This window comes from Anarrhichthys ocellatus, unplaced genomic scaffold (genome assembly GCF_004355925.1).
Source record: "Anarrhichthys ocellatus isolate YVR2014 unplaced genomic scaffold, GSC_Weel_1.0 scaffold296, whole genome shotgun sequence".
NCBI classification, from domain to species: Eukaryota; Metazoa; Chordata; class Actinopteri; order Perciformes; family Anarhichadidae; genus Anarrhichthys; species Anarrhichthys ocellatus.
The window spans coordinates 4,422-30,660 of NW_022280312.1; the positions used below are offsets into that span (position 1 = coordinate 4,422).

Here is a 26,239-nt window from a genome sequence, read left to right on the forward strand (position 1 = left end):
AGTATGAACGGTAACGGAACATAACGTAACTTAAACTTTAACGGAGGGAAAGACGCTGTAGACATCTTAACGCTGATTGGCCAAGACTCGTCACATCAAAGATGTTCTATTGCGAAGATCACGACATCACCTTTTCTCCTCGTCTCACTCCAATCTGAGAAACGCTGGCTGGCCAGTTGACCCCCCCCCAAACAAAAAACTCTACGGATCTACACGATTCACATGGATGACATATTTTTGATTCAAAACGGTGAATTTCACCGAAAAGTGACAAGTTTGCAGGTATGTATTCAGTTGAACAGGATTGAACTTCCTTTTTGACTTTTTACTAGATAAAAGGACTTCATAAAAGAAAGGATTTATTAAACCACAGTTTGAAGGAACTTTGTCTGTCCTTTAGCAACTCAGACTGTTTGAAAAATGCTTCAAATGCAGCTCTCAATGAAGAGAATCAAAAGACTTTAACTTTAATACTCTTCATATGCAGGATGCATATATCCAACCTGCAAGTACAGCACACTACCATGTGAGATATTACAGCGCCACATGTTTTTGTTGAAAATCTCTATCACAGTCTCTTAGCGCTGTATATTAAGAATCAGTAACCTGCCCCGTCTGACAGTAACTCGCAGGTAAACTAAGCCACTCCGATGTCCAACCCGTTTCTCCCTAGAGACTTTAAGCCTCTGAACTAAACTGCCCCGGTACCTGTTGGCTGGAGCCATCCTGGTGAAGAGGTGTGTTGCAGAATTTGATCTTGATTACTGCTTTCATTTGTGGACGAAGCAGCAGCCCTACACTCCTGATGTCCCGTCGCTCTCACTGAACACACTCAGCGTTTCAGACTCCCTCTGCCGGAGCAGCAGGGCTAATCTTTCCAGGTGATGCGGCTCAGGCACTTTCCACTTATTGCATTAGAGGGGAGGAATGCTTTAACCTCCTTTGTTCGGGCTGTCGCTCATACAGACTAGGTGTGATACATTTGGATTTGTCTGTTTATGTGAATGGCAGTGCTACTTGAAGGATTTGCTGTACAACTTGACTTTGAAGCTGGCCTGTACCTGACCCCAGCACATTCTCCTCACAAGTCATTTTCAGGTCTGTTCTCAGATTTCACTCCAGTCTAACCAGATCAAAATGAAATAAGGGCTTCATGCAGATGAATCACTGATGAACTCTATTCATTCTAGGAAGCATACATGGCAGCTCAAATGTCTGCACTGGCTCCTTTTTATTTCAATCCTGTTTTCTTCACTAAAATGAAACGTATTGTCAACTTTTCTACAGATGTTTCTCACTTTCTGATCTTCTGAACGGCACACAGAGTTACAGAAAACATAAGAAATACATACAGCAGCAAGTACTTCAACGTATTGACTTAACAGGGGCTCTCAAGTAATCAGTAACTTACCACAACAAACAATGCACAAAGTGCAAGGTGAAGATTTCTTCTAAAATATAGATCTGTAGTTTGAGACGCCACTACTGCTTCATTGCTTGACAAGCTGCACTCTGAAAACAGATCTGCCTGTTTTGAGCGGTTTGCATGTAAGATTCCCAACGACAGCAAACCTAACTTGCACAGAATCTTTTGAATATCCATATGAAAAAAATATCCTCTACTTCTTCAAAGCAAATAGGAGCAAAGATGAACTCTCATCTTACCGAGACTGCTCACCAACACACAGTAGAAGTTCAGCTCATGTCACTGCGGTGTTCCACCATGCCATGAGTGATGATGAGGTGAAATCAAAAAATAAGACCACAGAATGAAATGGATGCTGGTAATGAGAAACACATTTGGTGACCTGGTGTAAAAGAATGTAAATGACCCCACAAAGCTAAATGGAGACACACACACACACTCTGTACACACAGAAGGAAAGCATGGCTTCCAGAGAGAACTCACCTCCGACATCTTGGCACCGATCTCTCTCTTCTCCATCCCGCTGGGTTGTGAGCTGCTCTGCTCCCTCTGCTGGAGACATCAAACAGGTGCATAGGTAACTCTACACCACCACTGTCCAACTGAAACACACTGACCAGAGGAACAACCAATAGATCAGGTAAACAATGGACCAGTCTTCAGGGAAGGAGTATTTATAGCCTGAATGCATTGTGATAGGCCTAATTCACTGTATGAGAGACTGTATTTAACCCTGAATATGAGTTGGGACATGAAGAGAGCTACCTACCTTACATTTACAAATGCAAAGAAAAACACTGTATAATATAGTCTAATATGTCAAATGCTCTGACTGCATATGGTAAATAAATCTAATGTACAGTGGGTACGGAAAGTATTCAGACCCCTTTAAATTTTTCACTCTGTTTCATTGCAGCCATTTGCTAAAATCAAAAAAGTTCATTTTATTTGTCATTAATGTACACTCAGCACCCCATCTTGACAGAAAAAAACAGAAATGTAGAAATTTTTGCAAATTTATGAAAAAAGAAAAACTGAAATATCACATGGTCATAAGTATTCAGACCCTTTGCTGTGACACTCATATTTAACTCACATGCTGTCCATTTCTTCTGATCCTCCTTGAGATGGTTCTACTCCTTCATTGGAGTCCAGCTGTCTTTAATTAAACTGATTGGATTTGATTAGGAAAGGCACACACCTGTCTATATAAGACCTTACAGCTCACAGTGCATGTCAGAGCAAATGAGAATCATGAGGTCGACGGAACTGCATTAATGAGAAATGAAATGAACTTTTTTGATTTTAGCAAATGGCTGCAATGAAACAAAGAGTGAAAAATTTAAAGGGGTCTGAGTACTTTCCGTACCCACTGTATATGAAAAAAAATGTACATCACATTTACTTCAAATGCAAAACAAAAGGAGCATGTAGTTGTAAGGGTCATGCAAGATTTGGCAGTGAGAGGTAGATGGAGTCATTATTGGCTGCTTGGTCTGTCTCCTGCTCTGGTAAGTCTTTAATTAGAAGCTTGGATAGCGTAAGCCTACATGTGCCCGTGGCAACCAGAAATAAATCCCTAGCACACGATGACACACTACAAACCCTTAGTACACGCAGGCTTCTTCTGTTTATAGCAGCAAGCTTTAAACCCAAAGCTATAGAAGCCTCTGACTTCAAATACCACTGTTTTCTTTATTTATTCAATTTAACAAATACAAAATGTATATTAAGATGACAAATAACTCAGCCCTGCTCAATCCTAGGAGTGAAATAATAACATTGACATCAATGTAGGGCTGGGCGGTATACCGGTTCAACCAGTTTGTGACACATAAACAATTTGTAACACTAATAATTGTACATTTATAAAATTTCCCCGCCAAACTGCATGCTGCGTATAGCTCGCTAGCAACAGTCTGCTAACAGCTGGGAGAGGCTCTTTCACGCCAGTAACGTTACATTAAAGAACAGAAATGAGCAATGCAGGATGAACACAGACTGAACAACAAAAGGTATTTTGGTCAGAAACATATGCAATGCTGATTACCGTAATATGTGTGGTATTTGTTATAAATGTACGTTGGTACATAGAGGGTGATAAGAAGCTGTACATGGAGGGACTGAGGACCCAGGGGAATGTAGGTGAAGGAAACAGGAAGTAACAGAACGGAAGACATGCCACACAAACAGCTGTTTACCGCTCGCTGGCCGGTTGACCGGCAGGTTCTTTTCGGCGTTAATTAATTAATGCTTTAACGCGGAAAAAAAAATACCGTGATATACTGTGAAACCGCCAGAATCTTACAAAATACCGTGATATGCATTTTTGGTCATACCGCCCAGCCCTACATCAATGTAGTTTATACTGTATAATGTGCGTTAGCCATTCAACTCTTCATGCAGCATGTTATTACAGATAAACCTGCACGATCTGCTGGTAAGATAAGTCCACCAAACTAGTCAGAATAGAATATCAAATATACAACTTAACATTACATTAAACAACATTTAAATGCAAAATACCTCATGGATTGCTCACTCAATAATTCAAGTTTTTATTGTCTTTTGGACATTGTATACTTCTGGAGAGATGTCAGGAAATGATGGGAAGAGATGAATTAAGGTCCAAAGCAGGATTTGAATCTGAGATGTTGCGGTTTAGGGTTGGCATCTCAACCCCTAAAACCATAAACTGAAGACTGGGCTACTGTGTCTGCCACCATGTGGCCGTTAGGAGGTGTAATGATGTCCACAAACATTCACCCCAGATGATGCAGTGCCTCTCTTATTCAAAAGTACAACTACGAAAAAATAATCATCTCTTCTTTTTTCATAAAGCAACTAATTATGTTTATGTAGCATTGCATACGCCAAGAGTCAAAACTACTTACTGAGAAGTTATTGAATATGTTGCATGTCAAGTCTTGAAAATAATATTTATATTTTGCTTTATTGAACTACACTCTTGATTATTTTGGTGCTTACAGTCTGCATATAACATGTATCTATTAGTTGTTTATATATCTGACTAACCCATGTGGACCCTGTTAATTCATTTGGATGGGGCCACCTGCCATCTCATTATTTGACAGGATGTTTGCGTAATCTTCAGAGGGCTGATTGTGGTTACAGAGCAGGGAATAGAACAGCAGTGGACTGGTGACCTCATGGTGGGGTCATCAGCCTCTGAGAACTCTTCTAATCCCCTTCACTTGTCCCTATCCTGGTACTACTGAATGACCTCATCAAAGTGGCTCAGCAGCTCCTGCTGTTACAGAGGGGCTATTTTGAAAGACCCTGTAACCATGATCTGTTTACGTCACAATAACCAATTCTTTACTGTTGTTGCAGAAAAATGGAAGGTATGACATATGACTGTTGACAAATAGAATTACTAGTGGATTACCAAGCTGGTTGGTCCCATTCCAGGTCAAACATGCTGTTAGTCACACGTCTGGTGTGTTACTAACTTAGTTAGTATTGATAGTATTGGTTTACTATCACTCAACCATATCTACCTGTTCTTGCATTTTATTTTTGCTGTCTAAATGTATAATTATGAAGGACTGACACCAAAGCTTGACTTGCTGATGATTGAGATTCAGAAGAATGAGGTTGGTGTAAAATGCTGTTCCATTGTTGTAGTGCTGATCTGTTAGGCTGTCTGTCACCCACAAGACCAAAACCAGTAGAGCGTTCGCTATCTATATGAAATCAATCTAGTCATTTAAGAATAAGAGGCATTAAGAACCACATTTTAGAGACCACTCATTTTTTCTTGGTAATTCTTGGAGGCAAAGCTACATTTTGATTCATCTTTCATGCTTTTTCAGCCCTCAACCACTCAGCAGCCTCTATTCATTCTCCTTAATTAGAATGTCACAGTGTGAGCATACATCAACTCTCTCTCTCTCTCTCTCTCTCTCTCTCTCTCTCTCTTAATTTGGACACATTTCTAACAAAGAGCACCTTTGTTCTTTTAAAATGTAAATAGATTCAGCTGATGTACAGAACCTGTACAGTTAGTCACAGTTCTCCGTCTGTGCCTGTACAGTGTAAATCATTTGCAATGTGTGAAATGCTGAAGTCTTCTCTTGTATACTATTTCAATTTCAGCAGCATAATCGCGCTCTACAGATAAATCAGATAATCTAAGCTCCAAAAACATGGGATGCTACATTTCCCATAATGCAACTCAATAGTGTCTTTCATTAGACCCTCCCTGTGTACCCTTCTTTCCCACTCCGCACCTGTAGTATGTAACTTATGAGAATCTGAACTCTGAACTGAAAGTAATGAGGAGTTACAGTCATTTCAAAATAATCAGTTTTACTCATTAATATTCAAATGGGCATCTTTATGTATAGCTTCATGACTGATGAGCCTATGATTTAAATTGCTTTACTCAAGCCACTTCTGACAGAACACTGAATGTCAAGCATCACATTATGCTGTTAGCCTTACAGAGAAGCACAAACAGCACTTCTCCCTCCAGTGACATGGCGATCTATTTAAAGGCTTTGGACCTCATATCCAGCATGTCTGCTGATTCATGCTTTGCTGCTGTTATTGCTGATGCTGTCTGCAAGAAATGTCTACACCTCAGCCCCGAACCTGCTTTACTGCAGCATATTTTGTATGGCTTCAGCAGGCAAACTACTTATAGAGAGTATTCTTCAGTCCAGGTATGTAAGGATTACCTCTGATACACTGTCAGGGACTCACCTCCTCCACTGGACAGGCAAGCTCAGAGTTTTGTAAAGAAACACTCTTCTCCCACTTGTCCGCCATGTGGTTGACCTCCTCCAGCTTTTGCTCACAGCTCTTCTGTGTGTTTAGCAGCGTCACTTCATAGAACTCCTGGATATCTGTGGAAACAGAGATATTATATGACTCAGGAGTTGGTTAACTTCTCCAAAACCAACACAGCAAACTAAAATGAACTCATTTGATGTGGAGACAGTTTAACCTGAGTCAGTGCTACAACAATTGTACTATACATACAAATAATCAAACTGAACATCTCACAGTTCAATATCAATAAGGATAGGTTCTGTATATAAAATTCACCTACCATAACAAAATGTGCATATTCAAATTTCCTTGCGAGAACAATACTTGTGAAAGCAGCCGTGGTTCTTACGCACATGGGCAGGTGGCACCCTGCCATCGGTGTATGAATGGGTGTTGTTCAGAGATTGTAGAAAAATATGAAAGCATAAAAGTATAACCATTACAACAACTTGTTTACACTTTTTATAACTTTTTACACTTTTTATGTAAAAAAAAGGCTTATATAATTAATCTTGTTCAAACAGGATCAAACCGGTTAAACATCCTGTTGTTGATCCAGAAACAGGAGGACTCATGTGTGAGTGACGCATGAACCTGAGGGAGGTACCAGCCTCAGACCAGCATAAAAAGCAGCTGCAAAACTGAGAGAACGGAGGCTTCACCCTTAGGGGTGACTGGAAGACCCTCAGAAGGAGAGCTGCTTTTTCCCAGTTTATAGACTGGACTACTCTTCTTTTCTAGAAGACCCTGTGAGACATTTCTGCTATCAGAAGACAGCTTACAGTGACTAATATCTTTTGCACCACATAGACTTTCCTTGAGTTGAAATTGTTTTATGTAAGTGTTTTGAGAAAACTTTAATAAAAACACAGCCTTACCATTCGTAAATGACTGGGACTCAAACTGAAGACTGGTTTTTAGATAAAGTTACCCCTCTTCCCCTGTCCTGGAAACATGCGATACATATGTGACGAGCGACTCTACCAGAGGAGCTTAAGGTAAGTTCCCTGGGTGAAGACTTGGCAGTGTTAGTCAAAAATGGTGAGAAAAGTAAAATAGGCAGTAGTAAGGTACAGACGCTCTACGTAACTACTCATACGGGGTGTTAGGGTTACATCCTACTGAGAGGGCCTAGGGCGTAGCCATACAAGACTCTCAGAAAGACAATAATTCCTAAATCCTAACGATTCAGCTACGGGGTGAGATAAAAGGCCGAAGGTACACTTTTGACTCATACAGAGGGACAGTCCCTGAGGTCGGACTTCTGACGGAGTTACCACCGTGTTAGGTGCGAGCCTGCCCCGCTTTCCCCGGGGAAGAAACCCAACCGCAATAGGGGCCGAACAATCGAGAGCAACTGCATTTGTTAAAAGAATTTAGTAAAATCAACAAATAAAAAGAAAACAGAATTGTATATTGTATATAAATGTAAGTTATGGTGCTGATTGCTGCAAGACCACCCCGTTAATACAGGAGCATGCTGGCAATCTATTTTGACAGCAGTGAAAATTTTGTTTTTGAAAAGCTAAATGCCAACAAATATAGATTGAAGCAGAATATTACATGTCCTTTGAATTTTAGAAATGATTACAGCTATTGCATGTCTTTATGGTGTGGGGGAGCACTCCACAAAGTTAGGAGTCACCAGTGAATGAACCCAGAATCTTGCTGTGAGGCAGCAGACTTGGGTTAAATATTAGGGGGGGGGGGAAATCACCAGACGTCCCGCGATACGATATCATCATGATACTTAGGTCACGATACTGCGATATTATCACGATACTGCGATATTCTGAGTATTGCGATAACATATATTGTGATTTATTACTCTTTTCAACTTCAAATTATGTCCCCAATGGAAAACTGTGTCAAGATGTTTTATCTAATAATATGATAAAGTTTTCAGTCTGTTCATCTCTCTTCAATCATTTTTATTGCAGTAAAATAGGATTGTCAAGCAGACAGACTGACCAACAATGTCATAAATGTTGCATGCACCTGACAAACTGAACTGTTTGTATTACTACATAGTCCAACTTAACTAAATGCAAACATGTCGATAACTTATATCAGTACGATATATGAGTTATATAACTCAGTATAACTTGCGATGCGTGGACGTCAAGGGCAGAGAGCCAGTTATGCGCCGCACTGTCCCCATGAGCCTGGCTACTGTTGGCAGATTTAACCCCGTTGTGAGGCCAGATTGAGCGGGTGAGTGAAACACTTCACATGCAGGAATCTCGCTAACTGAACGGCAACGCCCACGTTAGAAGCGTTGTTACAACCACCAGGTTTTTGTCGGAAATCCCCCATTCTTGTGCTGCATTTAGCAGGAGGTCTGTAATGTTTGCCCCGGTGTGACTTACGTGTACTGCTCTAGTTTGGAAAACGAGAGACAGCAGTCACCAGTCCCCTGAGATATTGTGTTGTTATAGTCACATAGGAATCCACTGCGCTTGACGTCCACGCATCGCAAGTTAATGCAACTCTTTCTGCTGTACTCAAAGACTCCACAACTTTAAGCTTCACATCTCTGTAGAGCTTGGGCACGGCTGTGTAGGTGAAAAAATGCCGCAACGGTGTCATATCCATGTGTCATATTCATGTCCTTCTTCCCTTCCTTGTTAAAAAATTCAAAATAAGTCTAGACGTCTGATTTAAACGCGGATGGTGCATTTCTGATTTCTTTCTCCGATGTCTACATCTTTGTTTTGATCAACTTCCTACCAATCACGCTGACCCGGCACCTCTGCTGACCTCACCAGAAAACAACTCAGCACCATCTAGTGGACTGAAAAAGCAATTGATTTGATTTTTCTAGTACATTTTGTTTTTATAGTTTATATACTAAAAGATCGATACTTAGCGTCCGTGTATTGATACAATATCGCCACGCAAAATATCGCGATACTATGCTGTATCGATTTTTTCCCCCACCCCTATTAAATATAAAGGACTAAGGCCATGTCCACACTACTCCGTTACTCCTTAACAGCATTCCAACAATTATGAGGTTTTCCAGATGGTGAGGCAGACTTTAATGCACTAATAACACTGTGTACAGAACAAGCTGATAACCAGCAATTTTAATAATAAAACAATAAAGTCTGTAAATGGCTGCAGACAAATGCCCAAAAATCTTACCATGTACACTGTACAGAGTTTCAGAATGACATTCCTACTGTACACAATTATGTACCCCCCCTCCCCCCCAGCTTCCCTGCTACAGAAGATCAACACGATGGGGCAAGTCAAAAGTCATAAAAGAAAAAGCACAAGTACCACATGCAACAAATGTACCAAACATTTTGGACAGAGATATAAAATGTACATATATATTTCGTTCAGCCAAGTGACCACATGGGTGCTTTGGCTGAATGTCAGCATGATTCCCTGCTGTATCAGCCTCACTGCAGCAGAATCTTCTGGGGCGTGGACTCAACCTTTATTGGTGCATCATTATCGTTATCTACCACAAAGTATCTGCATTGCATGACTCAAGTGAGCTCTTTTGTTTGGCATGCAATTCAAGTTCCGATTGTTCTTGAATACAGGGTCATGTTTCTGTCCCAATCATATCACACAAATAATAGCATGAATTGTGTTTGCAGAAAATAAATGTATCTACATCTACAATATATATTGATGAGGCTTTTCGTAAAATAAACAAACAAACAAAAAGACGATCAGAGTTCTTTTTGTAATTCAAATGAAAACAGGCTATTATAGATGCAAATGAAAACAGCTAAATGTATGCAAATCCCCAAAGGCTCTTGAATGGTTGGTGTACAGCGGGGTGAGTATCTGTGGAAGACTCTGTGGTACAAAAACAGTTCTCATTTAAATATTATGACCGAATAAATTTATGCAGTAGAATTATCCTTAAACGTTGCTATACAGCACATGACATCCAATGTACGGATAAATAACGTCTGACTTTTGATCTATTATAGCAAATTAAAATTAAAATAGTTTACGAAAGAAAAGATCCAACCAGACATCCATCTGCAGCGCTCACCTCTATGTCCACATGACAAGCAGTGACAGTTGGTCTCAAATACTATTCTCTCTACACTGCATTCCACTCTAAACCATCAACTGGGACCATCAATAGCTAGGCATAAAGAGAGAGGGAAGAATGAGTGACCGTAGTTTTAGTGTCAGAAATTTACAGAGGCAGAAAGTAACTCACAGTGCAGTAAAACCTCCCTGCTCTCTCCGGTCATGTTGCAGCATGCTATCCTGTGAAACAGTGAGAGGACCAGATGCCTGGTGGCAAGCAAACAGTGAGCCTAATCCTCAGACATAGAGGCCGCCTGTTCCCCTCAATGCAGACAATGACCTTCCACCCTGCATAGCTGATTTCTAATTCAGCCCTCCTCTGTGCTTAACACAACCAGTAGTCCTGTCCAACTCTCCTTTAATGAACAAAACTCCAATTCTCCACTCTAAAGTGTTCCAACAACTCTCCAACCTGGCCTCCCGTTCTCCACCCTCTTCCCTCTGATATCTTCAAAGCCTGCTTCTCACACCAGTGTAGTGTTTTCATCATGCTTTGTACAAGTGAAGCGTCAGGTAATGAGAACTTGACACATAGATAGTGAGCAGCTCTGGAACGGTCCATTCACTCTTTGTGCCGCTGAGCTGCTTTTAAGTAGGCAGCCGGCACAGTATTTAAGGCACATAGCCTACATGTCAAGGGCGTCATGAGCCCTGCAGAGGAAAATGTAGTACTATATGTGTGTCTCCACTGGCAAGGGGCATTATATGTTTAAGCCTCAGTGAGATAGTAAACTGTTCACATTTAGAGCCAATCTCCTGGAATGAGTTGTAACCAACATAAAATGGCTGCAACAAAAAAATATTATTGTTATTATCAATTAATTTTGAACTGTTTCATTATTTTGTGTGAAGCACCTACCACTAGTTCCCAACGTCCAGGGTGATTCCGTCCAATAGCTTATAGATATTACGTTTAAAATGACGTAAAGCAGAGAAAAGCAGCAAATGCACTCATTGTGAAGCTTGAACCAGCAAATCACTGGAATGTTTAAACAAGCTCCATTTCATATTACTTTGGACTAATCAGTGAAGGAATTTGCCACTTTCCATTAACATTGACAGCAACATCAACCTAATGTTTAATATGATTTTAATTAAAACTACATTTCCTTTTTCTGTGAGTTGCAATTTGTAGTGCACTTTAGTTTTATATGTCCTACTGTCCTTACCTGTCATCAGCATTAGATTTAAGATACAAGACTGTTAAAGTGTTCACATTATAATCCTTAAAAGTGAAACATTAGTAGATTCCAGCTTTGTCAGTTACAGACTTGCATGAGGCAACGTCCTCAAAACTCCTGCTTCATGGATCAACTGAGGCTACAGTCTACTTTAACAGATTTGGCCAGTATGTAAAATGTGGGTCAAAAAAGAATGTTACATAACAGGATAACGTGCATGCTAAAATTTGTAATCATGTAATTATACTTTAACAGTGGACGTATCTGTTAAGCCTTGGCATTAACTGTTAATCCACAGGCTCTATCAGAAAATACAATGACAAAATCACAATCTGGTGAGTATATTTGGTAGCGGGGCCAGATAGCATGAATGCTCTTCAGCACACACATGCAATACTGGCCAGCAGCAGAGTATGCTACTGTGTCCGGTCTGCATCATTAGGGCCCGAGCACCTTTGTTATTGGAACCAAAGATATAATAATCAGTGAGGTTTACACAGACTATACACCTTACTGTACAGTTGATTCAGACCAAGATGTCCCAGTAAAATGCAACTAATCAGCTGTTTTTGATTCATATTACATTTGCTTAACCCTTTAATTAGATAAGATGTAGATGAGTCTGTCCATTATTGTAATAGTTCAGTATTGTATGAAAGATAACAGGTATGTTTATGCATGGCAGTGGCACTAATAGGCCATCACTCATTTTTTGTTTCCACATTTATATTTAAAATGAAAACATCAATTTGAATATCTTGTATGCATGATTATCATGCTATTGACAGACAATGTTGATGTTGGCATTGGTATCAGCTGACAAGGTGTGTTTATGAATGTCAGTGGCACAGCCTCCCTGCTCACTGTGCCTTGCACATGTTTAAAATGAAAACATGAATATATGAACCTGTGTATTACTTGAATAGCTTAGTATTGAATGCACAATAAAGAGGTATTCATAGTACTAGACCCATTTAATATAAAACACAATTTTATACAATATAGTATATAGTCGGGGGTCCCTGCTCCATCGCTCTAATAGTTTGGGGGTCCTTGCCCTGAAAAACATTGAAGACCCCCTGCTGTAGACTATAAAGCTGTTTAAATGGGATTCAGAGGTAAAGCTCACTGTAGTGCAACATATTAGAATGTTCACATGCATGGTTTCTGTCACGGATTCCCCTTCATATTAGTTGTTTTCATCCTGCCTGCCTCTTTAATAGGTCTTTAATCTCCTGTCATTTCAGATCCTGCCATTCACACCCGATCACCTCTCATTCCCCTCACCTGGTCCTCCACACCCATCTCACCTGCAGCCCATCCCCTCATTGGTCCCTCACTATTTAGGTCCCCTCACTTGCACTTGCTCCCTGCCAGATTGTCTTGTGTGTCTCAGCCAAGCTCTCCAGCGTTATATATATATCGTATTGTTCTCTCGACCTTGGATTTTTGCCTGCCCCTTAATGGATTTGTTTGCCTTTTGGACTGACCTCCCGGTGTTGACCCTGCATTGACCAAGTAAAGAAATCTATACCTGATTCGGTCTCTGAGTCGTGCTCTTGGGTTCCCGTACCTGTAATCCTTACAGTTTCAATGGAAAGCAAATTTTCATTGCTGCCATTATCATTTGAAGGTACTATATTTTCTCCCGTCGCATCACTTTTTTTGGCTTTCAAGTACTTGACAGTGACTGTTTGCATGCTGCTCTTGGATCTGAGGAGATTTGCATCCTCTTCAACACATTTTTTATGCAACTTTACTGGTAGCTTCCTTTTAAGAAGTACAACATTCAACTCACACAAAGCGTTTTTACAGTGAAAACGCATGGACACTGTCACAATGCTGATCTGCTTACATAACTGGTGGGTGGAGTGGGCTGGGACTCACAGTGATGGCTCCTGTGTAGCCGTGCTTCTTTGGGGAGCGATTATTGTTGGAATGCTGTCAGCTCATGTCTGCTATATCTCTTCATATTTCTAATCTTTAAACTTTTTGAATTATTAAGCTTTTTGCAACTTTTTTTTGAATGGGATGTCTATGGAGAATATTTTCAAATCCTCTTAAACTTCTTCAACTTTCAAATCCTTCTACTTCCTCATACTTTCAGCTACAGACACCATTTCAACTTTCAAATGTTGAGAAAACCCTGAACTATTGCCGCATAATTCAGCTTTCTGATATCTTTTAAACTTTTTGAACTGCAGCAATTTAACTTTTATGATTTTTTCAGCCCTTTTCTGACTTTATAATGGGTGTGTATTGCGCAGCTTAGAGTGTGTGACGTCACCACGAGAGTGAAGAGCAGCTTGAGATTCTTGTGAAAAAAAGATTTGTGTTTTGCCACTGTGTCCACAATCTTCACTCTTCATGCATAATTTCTGGATGTAGAAGTATCTAATCTTGTCCTTGTTGTAGACAAATGACTGTGGAATCCCACAGATTTACACATTTGGCACAGAAGCCTGTTATTGAGAGAAAAACCAACTTTCTGCTCCGTAGAGACCAATGTTAAATTTTGCTTCAAAGACATCTTCCACGGAACACGGTACCCCATTTCTAGATCGCCAGTTCAGCCACATTTTTTACACTACAGACACAATTTTTACAGGATCTGTTCTTCAACTCATCCTTCCTCTCATTTGTTAATATCGGAGCAATAGGAGCTACGGTTATGGGAGTTTTGTGGATTTGTTTGAGAGGTTTCTCTGTTTTATCTCCATTAAAAGGCTGCAACGACACAGGTGTTTCTGATTGAGGTAATTAGTGATGTTGATAAACACACAGACTCACAGACAGAAACGTGATGCAGCTCAGCCAATCAAATATGGGTATTCTGACAAGCTTCCTGATTTGAGTGACATTAACACACACCGCGACACAAGACAGAGAGACGAGGAAAGACATGGCAGAGCAGGACAATAGTTATGTACGCTGTAAAAGATAAAACATAGGACAATCTCCAAATGAGAAAGATTGCCAGAGATCAGAGTCTCTCTCTCTCTCTTTCTCTGTCTGTGTCTTTCACACTCATTCTCTCTCTCTCACTCACTCATCCCCTCTCTCTGTCTGTGTCTCTCTCTCATACAGTCATTCAGGTCTTAGCGATTTTAAGAGGACTCCCCCCCCTGCCCACACACACACCCCATTTTAAAGTAAAGGCCCCCACAAAATTAATTCCAACTGAAATGCTTGTGATGAAGCCTGTCATTTAATAACCTGTTTATGTTTATTTAACATTATGATTATGTCTCCTCTCCCCTCTCTCCCCCACCCAGTCCCACCCTTTCAAAATAAAAGCCTCATGGATTAACTGTATTTAAACGTTAAGCTCAAAATTCGGCTTTTTTGTTGAAATAATGAATGCTCTTACTAATACTGCGACAACTACTACTACTGCTACTAATATTTCTAGTATCACTACTACAACTTTTGCTGTTGCTACTATTACTACTACTACTACTACTGCTATTACTGATACCATCAATATTATTACTACCACAACTGATATTACTACCACTACCACTACTATTATTACTTATACCACAACTGCTACTACTGCTATTCCTGCTACTACCAGTACTAATACTACTACAGCTATTAGTACGACTGCTACTAGTACTACTACTACTGCTACTTCAAAAACTGACTTTACTATTACTACTACTTCTTCTACTACTACTACTGTTATATTAAATACTACGACCACTACTACAGCTATTACTACGACTACTGATACTACTACTTCTACTACTTCTTCTAATTACTAATACTTCTACTACTACTAATACTTCTACTACAACTACAACTTATACTACTACTGCTACTACAAATATCACTACTGCTACAACTACTTATTCAAATGCTACTAATACTTCTAATGCTACTAATACTTCTCCTACAACTACAACTTCTACTACTACTACTACAAATATCACTACTTCTGAAATTTTTTAAGCCACAGAAACCATTTTAATATCAAAATGTTCAGCTCTTTCAGGAGAGGGGTGATATGACTTTTCATATTTGTAATCTTTAAACTTTTTGAATTATTAAGCTTTTTGCAACTTTTTTCTTTGAATGGGTTTCTATGGAGAAAATGTTCAAATCCTCTTCAGCTTTCAAATCCTTCTACTTCCTCATACTTTCAGCTACAGACAGCATTTAAACTTTAAAATGTTGAGAAAACCCTGATCTATTGCCACATTATTCAGCATTTTTATATCTTTTACACTTTCTGAACTGCAGCAATTTAACTTTTATGATTTTTCAGCCCTTTTCTGACTTTATAATGGGTGTGTATTGCGCAGCTTAGAGTGCGTGATGTCACCGCTAGAGTGAAGAGCAGCTTGAGATTCTTGTGAAAAAAAGATTTGTCTTTTGCCACTGTGTCCACAATCTTCACTCTTCATGCATCATTTCTGGATTTAAAAGTAGCTAATATTGTCCTTGTCGTTGACAAATGACTGTGGAATCCCACAGATTTACACATTTGGCACAGAAGCCTGTAGTTGAGAGGAAAACCAACTTTCTGCTCCATAGACACCAATGTTAAATTTTGCTTCAAAAACATCTTCCACAGAACACGGTACCCCATTTCTAGATCGCCAGTTCAGCCACATTTTTTACACTACAGACACAATTTTTACAGGATCTGTTCTTCAACTCATCCTTCCTCTCATTTATTAATATCGGAGCAATAGGAGCTACGGTTATGGGAGTTTTGAGGATTTGTTTGAGAGGTGTCTTCCTGTTTAATCTCCATGAAAAGGCTGAAAGGACACAGGCGTTTCTGATTAAGCTAATTAGTGATGTTGATAAACACAGACTCACAGACACACACGCACTCCTCTCCCTCTCTCTCTGTATGTCTCTCTCCCTCTATCTCTGTATGTCTCTCTCTCTCTCTCTCTCTCTCTCTCTCTCTCTCTCTCTCATACAGTCATTCAGGTCTTACACACACACTCCATTTTAAAATAAAAGCCCCACAGAATGAATTCTAACTGAAATGCTTATGAAGCCTGACATTTAATAACCTGCTTGTGTTTATCTAACATTATAAGTCCATCCCCCCCCCCCCCCACACCCCATTTCAAAATAAAAGCCCCAGAGTGAATTCTAACTGGAATGCTTGTGATGAAGCTTGTCATTTAATAACCTCTGTTTCTGTGTTTCATACTTTCTGATTCTGTCTCCTCCTCCCCCTCTCTCCCCCACCCAGCCCCACCCTTTCAAAATAAAAGCCCTATGGATTAACTGTATTTAAACATTACGCTCAAAATTAGGCTTTTTTGTTGAAATAATGAATGCTCTTACTAATACTGTGACAATTACTACTACTGCTGCTAATATTTATAGTATTACTACTACTGCTGCTGCTGCTGCTACTACTACTACTACTACTACTTCAACTTTTGCTGTTGCTACTATTACTACTGCTATTACTGCTACCATCGATATTATTACTACCACTACTACTATTACTTGTACTACAACTGCTATTCATGCTACTACCAGTACTAATATTACTACAGCTATTAGTACGACTGCTACTAGTACTAGTACTACTGCTATTACTGCTACTTCAAATACTGCATTTACTATTACTACTAATACTACTGCTACTATTGTTATATTAAATACTACGACCACTACTACAGCTATTACTATGACTACTGATACTACTACTTCTACTACTTCTTCTAATTACTAATACTTCTACTACTAATGATACTTCTACTACAACTACAACTTCTACTAATAGTACTCCTACAAATATCACTACTGCTACTACGAGTACTTATTCCAATGCCAGTAATACTTCTACTACTAATACTACTACTACAAATATCACCATTGTTGACATTTTTTAAGCTACAGAAACCGTTCGAATATCAAAATGTTCAGCTCTTTCAGGAGAGGGGTGATATGAATTTTCATATTTGTAATCTTTAAATTCTTTGAAATATTAAGCTATTTGCAATTTTCTTTTGAATGGGATCTCTATGGAGAAAATCTTCAAATCCTGTTAAACTTCTTCAACTTTCAAAGCCTTCTTCTCATACTTTCAGCTATAGACACCATAGTTAGACATTTCAACTAGAAGGATTTTCAGCAGTGCAGTTTAAATGTTTTCGGGGGTTCAACATTTTTCAGACGGGTAGTCTCCCATTTCTTAAATTTCAGCAATTTTTTTACAATTCATTTCAGCTTTCAGCATTCCAACGCATTTTCAGCAGGAAATGCATTTTCTAGTTTTATTTTCATATTTCTTCCGTACGTTTTTTCAAACTCTTCTGCTCCTTCATATTTTAAGCTACAGAAACCGTTCAAATATCAAAATGTTCAGCTCTTTCAGGAGAGGGGTGCTATGACTTTTCATAATTATAATCTTTAAACTTTATGAATCATTAAGCTTTTTGCAATTTTTTTTTTGAATGGGTTTCTATGGAGAAAATGTTCAAATCCTCTTCAACTTTCAAATCCTTCTACTTCCTCATACTGTCAGCTACAGACACCATTTTAACTTTAAAATGTTGAGAAAATCCTGAGCTATTGCCGCATAATTCAGCTTTTTGATATCTTTTACACTTTTTGAACTGCAGCAATTTAACTTCTATGATTTTTTTCAGTCCTTTTCTGACTTTATAATGGGTGTGTATTGCGCAGCTTAGAGTGCGTGATGTCACCGCTAGAGTGAAGAGCAGCTTGAGATTCTTGTGAAAAAAACATTTGTCTTTTGCCACTGTGTCCACAATCTTCACTCTTCATGCATCATTTTTGATGGAGAAGTAGCTAATCTTGTCCTTGTCGTAGACAAATGACTGTGGAATCCCACAGACTTACACATTTGGCTCAAGGAGCCGCAGAGAGACATGAACTCCAACAAACTGCTCCATTAGACTCCATGTTAAATCTGACCACTCATTTCTCAAAGAAAGCAGACGGTACCAGTTTTGTCTATTGCTCTGCAGCTCACATTTGTAACACCACAAGCATAAAAAACACATTACCGCGTTCGGCAGAGTCTTATCTTTCTCACGGTATCCATATTTTGGCACTCAGACTCCCGCTTTTTGTTAAAAGGGGCTTTGTTCAAAATCACTGTTTACTGTAATGTTTCTTAATCAGTCTGCCTCTAACACCAGGTGCGTCGTCACCATGGCAACCAGTTACACACGCACGCAGGCTCTCTCTCTCTCTCTCTCTCATACAGTCATTCAGGTCTTAGAGATTTTAAGAGGACTTTCCACCCCCCCCCCTCCCCCATTTCAAAATAAAAGCCCCAGAGAGTGAACTCTACCTGAAATGCGTGTGATGAAGCCCGTCATTTAATAACCTCTGTTTATGTGTCAAACATTATGATTATGTCTCTTCTCCCCCACCCAGTCCCACCCTTTCAAAATAAAAGCCCCAGAGTGAAATCTAACTGGAATGCTTTTGATGAAGACTGTCATTTAATAACCTCTGTGTTTCATACATTCTGATTCTGTCTCCTCTCTTTTCTCCCCCACCCAGCCCCACTCTTTCAAAATAAAAGCCTCATGGATTAACTGTATTTAAACGTTAAGCTTAAAATTAGGCTTTTTTGTTGAAAAACTTAATGCTCTGACTAATACTGTGACAACTACTACTGCTGCTGCTAATATAGTATTCCTACTACTACTGCTACTACTACTTCTACTATAACTTTTGCTGTTGCTACTATTACTATTACTACTACTATTACTACTACCATCAATATTATTACTACCACCACTGCTATTACAACCACTACTACTATTGCTTCTACTACAACTGCTACTACTGCTATTCATGCTACTACAAGTAGTATTACTACTACAGCTATTAGTACAACTGCTACTACTACTAATACTACTTCTTCTACTACCTCTTCTAATTACTAATACTTCTACTACTAATAATACTTCTACTACTACTACAACTTCTACTACTACAAATATCACTACTGATGAAATTTTTTAAGCCACAGAAACCATTTGAATATCAAAATGTTCAGCTCTTTTAGGAGAGGGGTGATATGACTTTTCATAGTTGTAATCTTTAAACTTTTTGAATTATTAAGCTTTTTGCAATTTTTTTTTAAATTGGATATCTATTTTCAGCAATGTTTTTGCAATTAATTTCAGATTTCAGCATTCCAACGCATTTTCAGCAGGAAATGCATTTTCTAGTTGCATCCCTTCCCTACAGCTAGCCCTCCTCCACAAAGGTGCCAGATAATCCTTCTATCTCCCAACACACACAGGCTACCAATGAATGAGAATACATCACTGCTCACTCCTCGGGTTAATAACATTGTATTGTCAGCCTGGTGCTGTTAAAATGTAAAAGAATTGCCTTTAATCCAGGTTATTGACCAATACCTAACTCTCACAATTTTTGTGAATCGTGTAAATAAAGAGTAAATGAATCATTGAGGTGTTGTAATGTGAGGGCTGGAGAGCAAGAGTTAAAGCTATATATCTTTTTTTTGTCCCCAAATATCAAAAAGCATTAAGTCTTGAGTTCACATCCTTTTTTCTTCCCTTGCAAGGCTGCAGCTTCACCACTGGAGTCAAAAATGTGAATGTTGAAAGCAAGGGAGTATCTGAACATAGAGGAACAGTGGGTGGAAAACTCCACTGAGGTCAACAATGTCCAATGTCAGGGAACAGTGAGAGGAGGATTAAAACTAATGACTGCAAGAAGTAAACACTTTAAGCTCTGACTCACACTATTTTCTGCATTTTATTTTAAAGGTTTTCTGTAGCATTTTCTATTAATAAAGCATCAAACCGCTATTATGTATGTAAAGATATAGCGGCATAACGTCTCTCTCTCTGTGTGTTGTGATCCGAGCTTCTCTACTTTGTTGACATGCCGGGGCGGCTGAGTGTGCCTTTTAGTGCATGTTAGCGTGCCCCACTGGTTAGCCCTCGGCCGCTGCTCTACACAGCACTCATACGGCGGTTACAGCTGACAACGTCAACCCAACCAACAGCACTGAAGCTGAGCACCCATCCTCCGGTTCTCCCTCAGGGAAACACTGTTACGGTTGTCTGCACCGTTGGCGCTGTTAGCACCAGCCGTTGACATGTTGAGGGCTGTGTGGCGGCAACAGATTTGCTCTTAATTTGTATTGAAGACTGTTGGTTTCTGGGAAGGAGAAGTCGGGTGGAGTCACACACATTCAAACGTGTCTGAACTCTCATATCCAGGCACCTTGCTCATGGCATCTCCATGGAAACAAATACAAAGTGCACTATTGATAACGACGTTAGTACTTGTGAGGAACTCTTTACTTTTTATTTTATTGTATCTTTTAAACGGTTAGACTCAGTGAGTCTCTGGGCACTGACACTGCAGGAGTGACTGAGACGACACTGAAATCCACTTCTCTCCTGAGAACGCATGGAAACACAGACCTGAATGGAGCTGCAGAAAGCAGTGCTCTGGGGCTCTACATGAGCTCACACACAGCCAACAATGGTAACACCATCACAAACTCCGTACATGAGGGTAGCCCAGGGGCCTACCTAGCTGAATTAAAAAGCGATATATTAATAAACTCAATCAATCAATTATAGGGCAAGAAAAGAGAGGTTGTAAACATGCCAACCGTTTATCCAAATGATCTAAAAACCTTTATTCAGAGGTAAAGCTGAAAGCGAGGGCAGCCATAAGTCTTTAACAATCTCTCACTGCACAGGTAGAGTGTGTTTCTGCACAGCAGGGACGAGGGACAGACCGAGAATGTGTGACTGTAAACTGTGATGGGAGTTTACAATGGACAGTTTGGGTAATGATTGCACTGTTCAGCATCATGTTCTACTCCAAATACATTTGCAGAAACTGTCTGATTGTCTGACTGCTTTCGAAAACTAAAGAATGCCTGTTAAAGGAATGCTGACAATACAAGCAAACACCAGCACAATCACTGATAACACATCATTTGATGAAAAAGATTGTGCTAAATTACAGCTCTCTGTTTTATAAATGACATTGTGAAATCATTTGAAATCCCTGCTACTGTGTGAGCACACTATTATTATAGAACACAGTGTACATTATAAAAATGGAGGATAATGACTGACTTCTCATCAGCACATTTACCAACTTCAACAGCAACACTAGTGTTGACACTTGTGTGTGTCATGATGGCAAAATGTGGGAACAACCACAGAGGAGGGTTGGAGTACTTTGCCACGTGTTTAGAAGTCTGTCTGTAGTCAGTTTCTATCACCTTGATAGCGTCAACAGTGTAAGATGCAGTCACAAAACGTGGAGTTGAGATCTAAAGGAAGGCAGAGTTCAAAGAAAGAGTGCTGCAAGTAGAGGTGTGATCCCATCACAAGATGTTAGCTGTATCACCTCCTTGAAATACATTACTGTCAGGAATAGTGTTCAAATTATTGATTTGAATGAGATTTGTATTTAATGTTTATCAAATTGCTATGTGCTATGCAGCTAAATGTGACTCAGCACTGAAGACCATCATGTTTCAAGTGTAACCTCACCCCCAGGTCTGAGCCTAAGTTCACCCACTGCATGGATTTGAAAAATGCAATAAAATGGGCAAGGGGCTGAGAGATGAAACCACACGCAGGTCCTTATGAAGAAAGCCTCATGACAGCTACAATAGCTTGGAAAGTAGCGATATGGCATGTAACAAAACCCTGCCTCACTCCCCTCTGCTGGGAGAAGAGTGCGTGCCAGCGTCGGAGACGGACCGCTGCAGCTGTAGCAACTGGATTAAAGCCAGCGGAAACCCTACAGCACCTCCCTCTCCAGATTGGGCATCGGGGATTTCATTTCATTTTCATTTCATTTTTTAAGTATTCATAATTTATGTATTTGTTTTGTTCGAAACTAAAATGTTTATACAAGTAGCCAACTCCTTTAAACCCCATGTCTGCCTCACACTTTCATCAGTAAGAACTGCTTCAGAGTTTGCTGCCGTTTCAGCGATGTGGACAGTGAACCACTCAAAGCTAATACAGACCATTTACAAAAACAGTTTTAATGTGTAGTAGGGACACAAGTCTTTCCTTAATCCTTCCTGACAAAAGCAGAATGTTGAGCTGAAGATGAAGATAGACATAAACAGTAAACCCAGTCTTCTGGCTCCCTCTACTGGAGCTTCAACTACATCTGTATATTCCACACATCACTACGCCACAACCTAGTGCTGGGCGGTATGACCAAAAAATGTGTATTTTTTAAGATTCTGCTGGATTTACTGTATTTTTTTTTTCCTTGACTGTGTTTTTATATAGGTTTATAATTGCTTACTCTACTGTCAGAAGTACATAGAATATAAAAACATTTTAATGTCATGTATAAAGGCATTGCTTACTATATGCTCGTTTGTTCGTATAATGTTGGGATAGCAGTTTGGCTGAAGTATTGTCGCCCCGGTAAGACAGGTTGCCTGTGGCCCTCGTGCCTCGTGTCGCCCTCGTGTCGCCCTTAGTGTTGAGTTTGGACCAAAAATCCCACGTAGGTGAGATTTTAACGTCTCGTGGGGCTTGGTGTCATTTGAACTCAAATCAGGCTGTTGAACCATGTAGGCCCATGCAGGCCCAACTCCCTTTGTTCCAACCACATGGTGAAGTCCCATGTTACTGCAGCAACACATTTCCTCATTCAGTAGTCACTATGGCAATTGCACCTGTTTTACTGAATGAACACTAGAACAGATCCAACATTTCTTCATGGGCTGGGTGACGCTTCTGTTGAACAAAGAAGCTCAAAGCTTTTAGGGCTGAGAGATACTATTGAAATGTCAACAGGGGTAATATTTTTTTTTCAATAGGTAACACTGCTCTTCTGCTCTGAACACATATGTGTATATATATTTTAGTAATGTGATGATGTTTATACTCTTTGGATGTTCATCTGATCACATCCCTCCCTGTCTGCCCAAACTCTTCTTTTTCTTGTTCTAGTCTGCTCAGATACATTTAAATTCCACGTCGAGCTTCAACTGCCACTAAAATTGTTACTCTCAGAGGTTGGTTCCTTTTATTTACTGAGAATTACATACGATGATATTTTACACCTGGAGCGTTGAACAGTCAAGTGGTTCCACTACATTTAAAAAATATTAATTTTATTTTCATTTTTTTTGTCTTTATCATTCAGTGTGGCTTTGTAGCACAAAGGCAGTAAAACTGCCTGTGCCAAAGCACACTGTATATAATCCATCGGGCTTAATCATACTAATAATCTTTATCCAGAAAAGTTTGGCTCGCTTCTCCTCACACAGCGTTGCCAACACCTGCGCAAAAAATACATCAAAACGGGCGGCCTGATCGGGAATAGTGTGCTAAGTATTTTTTAGAGAGATTCGCCCAGCGGTTTTCCCGAAAATCCCAAAAAACGGAGCAAAATTTCTCCATTCACTTGAATGGGGTGTCAGTGGGAAGAGCTAAAAAAACACTTAACTTTGGGCCCATATTGACCAGCCATACTTTAACGTAGAAACATGATTCAAAGTTTAAAACTTAGACAAAACGCTGCACTTTATTGAGCCAAATGGGTATTTTGATAGCTAGCACAGTTTTCATTAAGTCAACGTTTAAGTTTCAGGAAAATTTTGGGTCCGTTTCAGATTTTATAATGGGTGTGTATTGCACGGCTAGAGTGAGAGCATAACTGTCAGAGTGGAGCGGAGCTTGAAAATCTTCTGTGATTTTTCCAAGCAAATTACTCCAGGTCCCACAATTTTTACTCTATATACACCATTTTTGGCCAAAAAGCTTGGAAATGTCGTACTGGCACACAGATGTCTGTGGAATCCAACGGACTTACACATTTGGCTCAAAGAGCCGCAGAGCGACATGAACTCCAACCAACTGCTCCATCAGACTCCATGTTAAATCTGACCACTCAGTCCTCAAAGAAAGCAGACGGTACCAGTTGTGTATATTGCTCTGGAGCTCAAATTGTTTTACACCACAAACATAAAAACTACATCACCGCATTTGCCAGAGTCTTATCTTTCTCATGGTATCCATATTTTGGCACTCAGACTCCTGCTTTTTGTTAAAAGGAGGTTTTGTTCAAAATCACTGTTTACTGTAACGTTTCTTAATCAGTCTGCCTCTAACACCAGGTGTGTCCTCGCCATGGCATCCAGTTACACACACGCACGCAGGCTCTCTCTCTACACACACACACACACACACACACACACACACACGGCTTGGAGATATTCAGTCAAAGGCATTGTTAGACCTCCAAACGACTTTGGCCCCGAGCTGAATCTATTTGAGGATGCTGATTGGCTAAATTGTATGTCACTCATTTATGTCTTTAATCAGCAATTGGCTAAACTGCTTCATAGACCCGCCTCTTGTGGGCCATTTCTCGATGGCCCGAGCACTGCTGAGACATGCAGACAGGCAGAGAGGACGTACAGGAAAAGCATATATTTTGTGCAGATATCATCATTTACAAATATTACTGGGTACATTTCATATTCCAAAAACACAAATATTGACAATTTGTAAAATGTATTATTATAATTTGTTTTTGTTTTTTTGTGGCTCAAGGAGGGGTGCTCAAGGTGGGGCCACGCCCCATGGCCCTCTATTGGCCAGCCGCCACTGATATATATATATAGATATAGCTTTTCCCCCCGTTCCCGTCCCCACTGGGCCGCAGCTAACTCCAGCTTCCCGTGTCCTGTCAGCGGTCCGACCGACTCCAGCTTCCCGTGCCCTGTCGGCGGTCCGACCGAATCCAGCTCCCCGTGTCCTGTCGGCAGTCCGACCGACTCCTGCTCTCTGTGTCCTGTCGGCAGTCCGGCGGACTCCAGCTCCCCGTGTCCTGTTGGCGGTCCGGCCGACTCCAGCCACCACCTCAGATACCGGGTCCAGGGATGGCAGCCATCCCCAGACCTGGCCGCCGCAGCCTCAGAGCAGCAGCTATCCCCGGACCCGGCCGCCGCCGCCTCAGAGCAGCAGCTATCCCCGGACCCGGCCGCCGCCGCCTCAGAGCAGCAGCTATCCCCGGACCCGGCCGCCGCAGTCTCCGAGAAGCAGCGACCTCCAGCTCCGGCCGCAGCAGTCTCCGAGCAGCACCGACCTCCAGCTCCGGCCGCCGCAGTCTCAGAGCAGCAGCGACCTCCAGCTCCGGCCGCCGCAGTCTCAGAGCAGCAGCGACCTCCAGCTCCGGCCGCCGCAGCCTAGCCTCAGAACCGCAGCGACTTCCAGTCCCAGCCGCCGCCATCTCCGAGCCGCAGCGACCTCCAGTCCCAGCCGCCGGCGCCTCCGTGCCGCAGCGACTCCTGCAGCGACTCCAGCTCCCCGTGTCCTGTCGGCGATCCGGCCGACTCCAGTCACCGCCTCAGGGCCGCAGCTATCCCCGGACCCGGCCGTCGCCGCCTCAGAGCAGCAGCTATCCCCGGACCCGGCCACCGCAGTCTCCGAGAAGCAGCGACCTCCAGCTCCGGCCGCCGCAGTCTCAGAGAAGCAGCGACCTCCAGCTCCGGCCGCCGCAGCCTAGCCTCAGAGCCGCAGCGACTTCCAGTCCCAGCCGCCCCCATCTCCGAGAGTCAGAGACCTGTTCCCCGTCTGATCTCCAGCCTCTGGAGCCCTGTGATCTCCAGTCCCTAGAGTGCAGTCCCCCGTCTGATCTCCAGTCCCTAGAGTGCAGTCCCCCTGATCTCCAGTCCCTAGAGTGCAGTCCCCCTGATCTCCAGTCCCTAGAGTGCAGTCCCCCTGATCTCCAGTCCCTAGAGTTCCGTCCTCCTGATCTCCAGTCC

The 26,239-nt window shown here is 41.0% G+C and overlaps 1 long non-coding RNA gene across 2 annotated transcripts in view; it reads right to left on the reverse strand.

Moving 5' to 3' along the window:
* Positions 1-226: 226 nt before the first annotated feature.
* LOC116401253 (uncharacterized) overlaps positions 227-26,239 on the reverse strand; it is a 68,243-nt gene continuing 42,230 nt past the window's right edge. For both annotated transcript variants that reach the window (XR_004213987.1, XR_004213986.1), the window contains 2 exons: positions 6,155-6,297; positions 227-1,978 (listed from right to left, as the gene is read on the reverse strand). This is a non-coding gene — a long non-coding RNA (uncharacterized LOC116401253). The remainder of the gene's footprint in view (positions 1,979-6,154; positions 6,298-26,239) is intronic.